This window comes from Bacillus rossius, chromosome 1 (genome assembly GCF_032445375.1).
Source record: "Bacillus rossius redtenbacheri isolate Brsri chromosome 1, Brsri_v3, whole genome shotgun sequence".
Taxonomy (NCBI): domain Eukaryota; kingdom Metazoa; phylum Arthropoda; class Insecta; order Phasmatodea; family Bacillidae; genus Bacillus; species Bacillus rossius.
Genome location: NC_086330.1, coordinates 24,104,307 through 24,116,392, shown reverse-complemented (window position 1 = coordinate 24,116,392; position 12,086 = coordinate 24,104,307). Strand labels below are relative to the sequence as shown.

Genomic DNA, 12,086 nt, shown 5'->3' with positions numbered 1-12,086 from the left:
TAGAAGAAAACTAAAAAAAAAAAAAAAAAAAAAATAAGTAAAAATAACCAAAAGACAAAAAGCACAAATTAAGCAAAAAATTGCTGTTGTCAACAGGATATAAACACCACAAAATATTCCGTAACAGGAATATGGTCAACAAACAAAGAAAAACAAAGAAAAAAGTACAAAGAGAACGAAAAAAACCCCACAAATGATGACGACACAAAAATACTGAACCCAAAAAAATTCAGCACAATGGTTGAAACGAGACAAAAACACGACAAAACGAAAAGACGAAACAAACACAATAGTTTTCCAAAACAGAATAGAACGATAAAAACTCCACAAATGATGATAGCACAAAAATATTGAACCCAAAAAAATTCAGCACAACATTTGAAACGAGAAAATAACACGACAAAACGAAAAGACGAAACAAACACAATAGTTTTTCTAAAACAGAAACAAGCGACGTTTCGGGAACTGCTATCTGCTCCCGTCCTCAAGCAGAGACGCACATGGTACGAAAACACAGGAGCGACTGAGTAGGGGCTGGAAAAATGAGGGTATTTATCAGAGAAAGGGCTACATCTTGCTCAGCCTAGTGATCACCCGCGCAACGGGTCCTTGAGATACCAGCTCTCATCGCAGTGGTTTTACTCACTCCAGACCACGAATTATGGTAATACTTGTTTCTTAGAGTGAAGTAACGCATTTGAAGTACCTACGAATATATTTACAAATTATGCATAATCAAGTTAAATAGAATTTCTTAATTTCTTGGCTAACTTATTGGTTGCGATATGTACACTTTCAAAACTTTTTTTAATGACTAGTTTCATTTTGTTTTAGTGAACCACTTTTCATATTTTGCCGCCCCCTAATATTTGCCGCCCGGGGCACATACCCCCCATGCCCCCCCTTAGTTCCGGCCCTGATTCGATATAAACTACTAAATAAGGTAGGATATTTCAACAAATCGCACGTTATGACATATGCTCCATGCTGCACTCATGATTAGTTGAAATTGGGAATATAATTTTATTTATTATTATTTCGATCGCGCCCGATACAAATACATTAAAATATTTTCAGACGAAGAAGTCGTCTCGTCAACTTATGAAACTACATGTGTGGCAGACACTGTGCGTGTAACTGCAGGAGCGACAACAGCGCCGCTGCAGGTGAACGCATAAACGCGAAACCACTTCCAGAACATTGCACGTCATTGTTAGAGGTGGTTAGTGCCCTGAACAACGAAGTGAGTGCGCTTGTGTGACGCACAGTTTCAGGGCGTAGCTGTGGTGTCGTTCATGACCACTGGAGCTTTCAGTCCAGTCTTGCAAACACAAATGACTGTTTTAGACTTCGATGATCATTTAATCAACATCGATGGCGAGCGACGAGCGATAAAAGTGTTTCGGTCTTTAACGTAAGCTCGCTTGGCCCCAGAGAGAGAGAGAGAGAGAAATGGGGCGCTCTCCAAAATCGAGAGCACCAATTCTTAGCGTATTCGTTACTCTCTGATGAGTTATAGCCTCGACTTACCTTACCTGATGCAAATGAGTTTCGCTTCAATTCACTGTTCATTGTTCACACCAGGGTTTCTAACCTAAATGTTCGAATTCCAATCATTTAATTACCCCCCCCCCCTCTTTTTTTTTCTCCTACCAACACACATATTACATATTCGACGCCCGACAAGCATTGGTTCGAGCCCTTCCTAAACCTAGCAAATATTAATTTTCAAACTACTTCCATTGCTAGTTTTCATTTTAAGTTTCCTAACCACAAACTAAACTCAATGTCCTGTTTTATCACCGAAGTAGCGTTACTAACCGCTGCGGCTACAACTTCCACGGGATTTTCTGCCTGAATATTTTTTTTCCGACCGCATTCCTTTAACTATAATTAACAATTCACGTTTCTCAAGAATTCACTAAGTTAATTTATCAAAATCGAACATGTAAACAATTGATCTAGAAGAAATCCCAAAGTATAAACGGGTTCAACCGCTAGTGTGACACCGGCCTAACGACCGTACGTGGGCCCCGAACCACGAGGTCTCTTCACTGCGGTTTGCAGCATGACCTGTAGGGGCGTTGGCTCGATTAGGGGCATGGTTGAGAGTTTTGCCCATCTTGCAACGCCAAATATTTCGATACTGCTGGCAATAAAACTTCCGTGCTAATGTTTTTGGCTTGACGTGGCATAGGACTTAGCTTTGACTACTTTTTGAAGTGAACATTTGTCAATTGTTGTAGTTGTCACGACAGTTGTAGTCGCCCGTGTGAAAAAATAAGCTATTTTTCCTAGCGACGCTTACAGACTAGAGCCTGTTAGTAAACATGTGGTTGCAACAAGGTATAGGGCTGAGACACATGATTTATGCCTTGACGTGCCAACAATTGGGCTGAATAGTTCAAAATTATAATTACCCATAGCGAAAAATATGAAAACAATCCGAGATGGCAGGGCCTAATACCCCTTAACCAACACGTCATCTCTGGACACGGTGCTCGTATGTTGTACACTGCCCTTATTTTGACCTATATGCATGCAGTAAGATAAAAAAAAAAGTATAATATATGACAATTTTTTAAATTATGTTAATAAACTCGTTTTCAAAGTCACAGTTCTGTGGTGTTATGGAAGAGAGGGTTAAGTCAAAAACATCAAATTTTAAGAGAGGTGGAAGAAAGTCTAATATTATTTTCACGATCAAATATAATTATTATTAATTATTTATATTTTATACAGGCAACACAAAACTGAAAACCATATAAAGTGTCAAAAGGCATATCCTTCAAATAATCCTTGACTTTCTTCCATATCTCTTTTAAAATTTGATGTTTTTGACTTAACCCTATCTTCCATAACACCACAGAGTTAGACAAGAGGGGCTTCTTATTTCTAGCACTGTTAACACGTCACTTATCTTCGCGGCCGCACAGACCTCAGGCCGAGGATGCACACAGAAGGTCGCCGGGTCCCGCCCGGTACGTGCAGCGGGGCAGAGTCTGTGGTGTCCCCCCTCCCCCCCTATCATCCAACCGAGCGGCCCACGTCTGTCTGCGACCACTTTCACCCCGCAAGAGGCGCGAGCTGTGCACAGCCTGCAGCTGCAGCTGCAGCTGCATACGGCAGACACGTTTCCCCACTCGCGAAGGGGAAAAATGCTGGTTTGACCCTCTCTGGAAACCGAGAGGGGGGACGCACCACAACGCCGAAATGCCAAATTGACCACAACGCCGACAGCTAGAAAACTGCTCTGTGTACCACAACGCCGAAATACACTAACGCTGAAAAATGTCATTGCAGGACTGTCACAAAGGTTAGGTTAGGTTTGATTGTGGTATTTCGGCGTTAAGATACATTTAAGAAACACACACAAATTCATTCAGTTGTTATTTCGGCGTTGTGGTACACAGCAGTTTTCTAGCTGTCGGCGTTGTGGACAATTTTGAAATTCGGCGTTGTGGTAATTCCGGCGTTGTGGTCAATTTTGACATTCGGCGTTATGGTATTTCGGCGTTGTGGCAACGACCCACCGAGAGGCGGTACCCTCGACCAGCCAGGCCCGCGAACATACGTGCGGAACTGCTGTCAGGGATGTTAGGGATGTCAGTTCGACAGCCACATCGTGGTGTGGTACATTCAAAATACTCGCACCCTGGTAACGGTTCTGACAAACCTCAAACGATTTTAATTTTATATAAGCTCTTTAAAAAAACTATTACTAGTATAAATAACTAATAAATCGTATAAAAATAAACACAAGTAGGTACTACCCAGTTTATGAATTATGGAATATTTATAACACTTATTTTATACATACAGGCTGAAAGAAATTCAAATATTCACAACATTGTTTGGAAAACTAAAGGAAAGTCATTTTAATTTGACCAGTATGAAGTTAGCCTATTTTACTGTAGATATTTAAAGTATCTATTTTCATTTATGGCGCACTGGGTACAAGCTATCTATGAAAAATCCTTTACAGTCTGGTTTTACGAAAATAGATAAGCAAAGGGATGGTAATGCCCCAATTTATTAATGAAGGAAAATGATACTAGGTACCTATCAGCCTTATTTTCTGAGGTGCAATAACTTCGTTTCTAGAAAAACTAATCACCTAGTTTTTTAATAACACATTATAAAACTTTTTAATTTTTTTTTTGTAATTTTAATCATGTTTATAATAATCCATTATGTTAAATTTCGTTAAATATTTAGAGATTCATTTTAGAATCGTCTGCAGCAGTGAAACTTTCATCGACGAATATGTATGGAAAATCAGGCTTTACAACAGTTAAAATCTAAATCAGATTTAGCAGACAAATATACAGGTTGCTTCTTTGCCTATCTAGGCCAATGTGCACTCCCGAGACATCGCGCTCATGATTTTACTAACAGTGCCATCATCCAAGATGGCCGCCGACAGCAGACGACTGATTGGCCGCCGCTGCATACGACGTAACCTCCTCCACGAAGCGAGTTATCTAAATACCCACATGGCACTTGTTTATCCACAAACTGTAGACCCGGTCAACGACCTACTCCTAGGGTGTTCACACCAGTGACCAAGAAGTGATCCAGAACACAACACGCACCTCTACTAGTAAGAAGACTTATTTTATAGGTGTAGATTTTTTTATTATTTACGTTAACTATTTTAGTTCATTGGGTTGGTTGATAATAAATACATACTTAAAATACCATATTCAATATGGCTGGCAACAGAGAGACAAAGGACTGACTGCGGTGTGTCAGAACTGTGAGGCAACCTTTCATTCAACAATGTTTTCGATAATATTCCTTCTATCATTTTAATTCTCAGAAATTGGACATTCAGGCAGGAGGTCTCCCGAAGGAAGGTGGTGGGGGGAGAAAAGGGAGAAGCTGTCCATCCACAGTAACCGGTTCTCGGTAGAAGTGAGATTTGTTGTAAAAATAAACACCTTTCTCTCTTCCCCCCCCCCCCCCCCCCCCCCAATCACAGAAAGCAGAATTTTTTTGACTGACCAGTGTCAAAGTTCAGCTAGTGTAATTGGTAATAAAAATTTCAAAACATTTAAACTGCACCATCATCCACCAACACTACTTCAAATGCAACCACACCAACCATCAACTGCACTTTAATAGCCTATCATTCTTGTGCGTCTTCAACTTCCGTGCGTGTCATGTACGCATGCTAACGATGCGAAAGTAGCACAAACTTTAAAGAGTTAGACATACGTTAAGGCTCTGTTACAATAGGTCGGTACCTTCTGCTGTTTCTATGCAGTGCTGCTGTCGTTGCATAGCTGGGACCCTGTTCTTGACGCTGTCGGAATAATTCCGCTAACGGAATTATCCGATAGTTACATTGCGGTATACCTATAGCGGGTATCGGAACTAACATTGTCGGGTTAGCAAAACGTATCCTTGGAAGTGTGGCAACATTGTTTTTAGTGGTGACGTCACTCATAGAAAGCCAATCACAATGAGGAAGAGGAAACTAGTATTTCTCATGAAAGTGTGTTTAATTTCTTTATTCTATTCTCTAGTTGATGGACGTGAACGTTTTGTGTATATATCAATTGATAAATAATATTAAAAAATTAGTTGTAAAGTTACGCCCGAGAAACGGCAAAATATATGATTTATGAAGAAAAAAATGTTTTAAGCAAAGAAAAATATCCTGAAATGCAAATAACATTATTTCCTGTGGAAAAAGGTACTTCAAAAAACATATATTTACGAAAATTTTAACATTTTCATGTGTATTTTCAGTATTTAAAAAACTCTTATAACTAAAAAAGAAAAACTTTTCTGTCTATAGTATTTGCTTAATTGGTTCCAACTCGTATAATATTTTTGTGTATACTATGAGGTGAAAATAAATGTTGTGCAATGTTTATTGGTTCAAAAAATAGTTTGAGAATGCTAAGGTACATTGAGATTTTTATAATCGCTACAAATCGTTACAAAATTGTTTGAAAGAGTAAATTTTTCAAATTTTCCGGGGGAGGGCCTTCATAAAAGTAAATAGCCCAGGCCCGGCAAAGTCTAGGGCCACTACTGCTGCCTACAACAGTACGAATGTGATTGGCGCAAGTCACGTCAAGTCATCAACTCACGGCCAATCATGTTTCAGAACTGGGGGCAGCACGACCGAGAACTGTCCTATTGTAGCTGGGCCTACTCACGTGAAGGTAAACTCATAATAAATTATGTTCACGACTGCTGTGTCCAAGCACGCTCTTATCCTGTGTGGTAACCTTGACAGAATGAAGGAAGGAAAATCTCAGCCCTGCAGGTCAACTCTTTTTTAAAACGACCTGATACTGCCAAGAGATCCCGGACTGTGCTAATTACTTTGAAAGAACACAGATTAGACCCGTCATCGAACACCACCATGAAAATTTCTAGCAGTAAAAAGAGAACGTTAATTACGTTGTAATCTTACTTTGTACAGGGTTTTCAACTCATTCTACTCACTGGCAAAATTTTAAATAGCTATAAAAAATAGTTTTTATAAACCCTATCATTATCCGAGGTTTATTCCAATCAAGAGTTTCTGTAAAAAAAAAATCGCACGTGGGTTGAATGTTATTTAACATATTTAAAAATGTTATTTATGAGTTATGTGCAGGTGTGAAATTAAAGTTAATAACGATTATAAATATTCTATCATTTGATCGAAAAGGAGAGCGAACGAACAGGTGGCTTCATACAGAAGCGTACGCAGAATTTCATTTATTTGCCCGATGTTTGCTATCAAGCAAAATTCTTTCATTTTGTTATTGGGAATGATAGATGTTTTCCCTACATCAAAAGAGACAATATTTTACAACTAATTTGTAGATTTTATAATCCACTTCTAACAAAGTCATTCCAGCCAACAATTGCACAAAATCCAACACAACAGCGTGTCTCAATCCTGTTCCGACTGAAAACACATCAAGAAAATAGTTTCATAATATATTAACAGCTTTTTACAACAAAACAACTCGGAAGGATTTTAAGTGTTTAGATTAGCTACAAAGCAGTGGTGGATACAAGACTCTTTGAGGATAGGAGGGGGGCTAAAAGCCCCTCCCACAATTTTTTTTGATCGTAACTCAACTCTCACCATTGCACTGTACGTTACATACACGCTCAGACGAAAGAGTTGGGGGAACTAGTCCGAATTTTTCATTTATTTTGAAGAAATAGTTGCATGGAACTATTAAGGTCAAGTATTGAGACCATTAAACTGCAAGCATTTAAACGCCAATCTCCAACTTATATAATGTCACAATTTTGAAACTGTATCCTTTTCTTTGTTCGACATTCTCTCCGGAAAAAAAAAAAAAACTCTTTCTGGAGCCGTATCTGTACGTTGCAGCACTGTGCCTTTTCATGACGTTTCCGAAGAGCTTACCTCAGCCAACTGGCATTCCAGGTGCGGCCACTCCCACTGTGCGACTGCGCTACCTCATGGCAGCCGGAACAACGCGCTGTATCCACCACGCGCACTACACCCCAACAATCGCCAAGCGTCTACAGCGGACTGGCTGGGGTTAGTGCGCGCAGCACACGTTCCAGTCGCTGCTCTCCCCCCTCCCCGCAAGGTAGCCGCCGGTGCTGCGCGCGCAGCAGCCGGTGACGTCATCGCCCCCTCCGACGCGCCCTGGCAGGCGGCCGAGCGACTCAAGGTGACGTGCTCCCCGCTTCAACACCTTCCAGAAGGCGACAGCTCTCAGCGAGCAAGGTGCCGAACACGATAACGAACTTCCACTTATAAGGGGCCCGTCTGGTCAGGGGTGTATTTACGTCAGCGAGGCGGGATGAAAAATGAGACGCTTGCTGGTGTTATCTAGCGCGGTATCGCCGCTAAAACCCAAGGCTGTGAACTAGCGCGCTGTCTTCTCGTCGTGCATGGAGCGACTATGAAGTTTTGAGCCATTGGGTGCTTTCAAGAATCTGTACTAGATGTATCATGCCTAAAAATTACCCTGAAAACACGCGTTATCCATTTAAAAATGTCTAAAAATACAATTTCAACATGAACATACGGAAACTGAACAGCTCATCTTCCATCTGCGTACTCGTGTATGCTTTTCGTAAATACACACCACACTCAAGATACCTTAAGCAGTTTTCAAATCCAGTGGTTTCTTCAGAATCTCTGCACACCGCACATGGGCCCAGAAAGGAGGTGGTCTTAAAGTTTGATTGTTGATGGGGTTGGTCTGTCTGTAGGATGTATTGTATGAACAGTAATCACCTTTGGAGGACTACGGGCGTGGCTAGGGCAGACTCAGCAAGCGGTATTGTATTTTACTTTAATAACAATTCGTCTTTGTCGACAGGAATATTATTTATTAGATACAACCCATGAAAACAGAACAGAGATAATATGGAGGAATCGGCCGTGGCCTACAGTAAGGAACCGTTCCAGCAATTGCCTGGAATCAAGGTCGCAGTCAGGGAGAAGGTCAATGGGGTCAGGATCCCTCCCTTCCAGGATTTAAAAGAATGAAAAAAGTGAAGATAGAAAGCGAAAATAACAACTTAGCTACATAAGTTCACAGGGAGGGATTAGTGTAATCCTTAGTGGGCTACAATAAGATATTTCCTCGCCTTACAGCCTGACATGCCTCGTACATAGAAGCGACTGGAATTGTGTTTCCAAGTAGTCTACATTTAATGTCAATATGCATACGTATGTAAGCATGTTTTTCATACAAACTTGACATGTGTTTCATATATTTAATAACATTATTTAATATGTACTTATGACTTTTGTTAACATATTTATCAAACACTTGATTAGTGAACAAAGTATTAAAACCATTAAATTAAAACCTATACCTACATAAGATGTTCAGTTCATCATTATCAAGCAAAACCATCTTAAATTTCTCTGTGTAGGGATTGGAGTTCAAAAAATCAACAATTTCCTGAGATTTTAATGTAATAATCAAATTTCTTTTACAATTTTTTTTTTTTTTTAAATTCTAATTAAAAAGGAATATAATGGTTGTACTTGACTCCCTCCTTCACAGGATTCTGGCTATGGCCTTGCTGGAATGATTTAGGGAAATCATGGAATACCGAAATCACCCAAAGTCTGCTGGAATGAGAGTCTATCACTGCAAAACCTCATTTCATGCTCGGGAGGTGATTCTGCAGTGGGTTGCCACTTATTACAGCCCCTGATGTTTGTGAAAGTTATATATGGATGTATCACATGGCCAGGCATTTTTTTGAGATTTGAGCGAATATGTTCACGCATGAAAAATTTTTCCGAAAGAGAATAGATCCCAAACACCAGCCAGAGGCTCCAATCAACGAGCAAACAAGCCGGACAGTAGTGGATTCCCGCTGCCTCGGACCTTTAATTAAGTAGGGCTTTGGGAGTGGTGGAACATAAAGCTGATGAACTGTTTTGTCTACTATTAATAAACACAAGATAAAATTAAATTAAATGGCCCTTGCCCATAGAATCAAGACTTGCTTGTACATAACTAAGGGCATACACAGGCAAGGATATCCCCCCTCCCCAACCCAACTATCGTTAACAAAATCTATAACAATCTATCATTCCCGTAAACAAAAAGAAAAGATTTTTGAAGCAGTGGGCAACGTCTGTCTATCTCACCCCACTCCTCCCACGCAAGATATGAAATTCTGCACTCTCTCCCATATAGCTAATCTAGCTCGATTAAGCTTATTCAGGTAGCAATACTAGAAAACATTTAATCAATAAGAAATTGCTTGTCATCAGGGCCATATGCATGCCTTTACCTGCGAAATCCTAAAAAAAAAAAATCTATCATTGCCACCAACAAATTGAAATAATTTGAAAGAAAAAAGCAGGCGAAGTGATTCTATCCCCTGAAATTAAATTCTGCATATGCTCCTCCTAGTCAAGTTCCACATAAATCTATAGTACACACCTGGAATCGATCACAGTGTTAATGTTCACTTTCCAGTGTTTATTAAGTTAGGTTTTTAATTGCATACTTAAAGCTATCATTCTGTGTTTTACCTGTACTGCCATTAGAGTAAACTAAATAAATCGGTTCGTCCTGTTAGGATGGCTGGAGAAGTGTGCTGGCAGAGTTTATCTCAGGGGAAATTTCGCTGCAACTCGGGTAATTCCCATCTCCCCCTCCCCCTATCAAAGTACTATTCCGAGTAGTCTTAGCACCTTACTGTCTCACCTAGTACGTTCTGTGCTTTCTCAGAGCTTGACATTTTCTTTTGACTATATAATAAATGTAAACAATTCCTACCTCCCGCCAGAAAGCCAACTTAACTCTACTCTCAACAGCTGTTTTGCTAAGCAACACAACAGAAATAAAATGTATAAATTTCCCTGCTATGCACAATACTTTGTTACCATGCACACAAACTTACTATTAGTAGTTGTTAATAAGTATGGTCAAATTTATGGCACATTGTGCCATTTTTCTGTGTTTAAGTTATATATTAAATTACGCTTTGACGTTCATTACTCTAGACCAGCGATTCTTTTTTTTTTGCCAGGGAACCCTAACTCCTTCAAAGCTATTTGACAATAATTGTGCCTACTTTATATAACATTCGTCCTGACTCACGGAACTCTTCTGGAAACCGCTGATCTAGACTACTGAAAACCTAATTTGGCGAAATAAAAGCCGAATATTTATGAAAATTATGTAGGGGGGGGGCCACGCCCAACTGGTTTTCCTCCCTTTCTCCGTGAGTGGTCTACCTTATCTCCGCAAACAACACTGAAAACATTTGGTGACAACTGTGATAAATATGTATACCACGCAGGGGCACATAGAAGTTTATTTTATTGCTTTTGAAATATTCTGATTTTACAAACATGGTATCCAGGAAAATGTTTTGCTAAAATTACAATACCACCCAATTATTTTTACCATGAAAATATTTTCGTAAGGTTCTTAGCCACATTTTAAGCATGCTTGGCAGGATTTTGGGTCGTTGCGTATTATTCTCTCTTCGTTAAAAGTGTTTTGGAAGGTTTTTTTGTTTACGTCAGTAATTTAATTTCTGAAATAAAATATAAGTTTTGAGACACAGAAAAATTCAGTAAACTGGTCCCAAAGACAATTATCTAAGCACAACTGCAACTTAATTTCACTGTAAATAACGTTTACTGGACACTGCATTGAGTAATGTACTGCAGGTTAAAAAATAAAAACCTTTTCGTAAAGACCACACCAGCAGTAATAAAGTTTGCTGTACATCATTTATGTCAACATGATCTAGATCTGAGTCTTCTTAAAATAATAAAGTAGCAAGTTTAGTTGTATAAATGAATAAAACTGGCACTATTATGCAAAGTAATGTTAACCACTAGAAATAGGTTCTTCATTATGCAATTCCTCAATATTCAATCAAATCAAATTCCTTGAAATTAGAGACATTTTATTCAGATTTTCAACTATTCAGAAAAAAACATGCTATTTCATCCTATTATTACTTGAGGCCTTAATATAATTGAAATAAATCAAAAGGCAGGACTACCACAAATATGAGGAATTAATGCTGCACACTGCATAAAAGCCAATACACGAAGTTTACACGTTTTCAAGATAGGTTATGCACAATTTCATCCAGCTCTATACAATTCGGTTACAATGCATTAAATGTGTGTAACTAGAAATTGTATTAATTCAGATATTTTTTAAGTACTTATCTAGCTTAAAATATATATTTTTTTCATTTTGAATATTTAATGTCCATTAAAAAAAAATGGGCACTGTGTTCATCCCAAAAATAGAGTAATGGCTAGGCTTGTGCACATATATATAATATAATAGAATACGAGTATTATTTTATTTTTGAATATGAATATTGAATTTGAATAGGAAAAATTCGAATCCCACTAATTTTTTTTCCACATATCATAACAAATACATATTGAAAGAAAAAGTAAATGTGCTTCTGGGAAATTAAATAATACTAATTCAAATGTTGGTTAGGTTAAGGCAGCTACTATTACTACACGTAAAATTTTATTGAAATATTCAAGTTTTTAAATGTCAATATAAATAATTATATTTCATGGTAATCAAAATAGAATCCGCACAAAAAATATTTTAATGAACAGTGCAAAG

At 38.6% G+C, this 12,086-nt stretch overlaps 1 protein-coding gene across 1 annotated transcript in view; it reads right to left on the bottom strand.

Annotated features, from left to right (window-relative positions):
* Positions 1–7,525, bottom strand: part of LOC134533228 (uncharacterized) — a 47,848-nt gene extending 40,323 nt beyond the window's left edge. The window contains exon 1 of the mRNA XM_063370631.1: positions 7,391–7,525. The gene's annotated coding sequence lies outside the window, so the exon portion shown is untranslated. The remainder of the gene's footprint in view (positions 1–7,390) is intronic.
* Between the last annotated feature and the right edge of the window lie 4,561 nt (positions 7,526–12,086).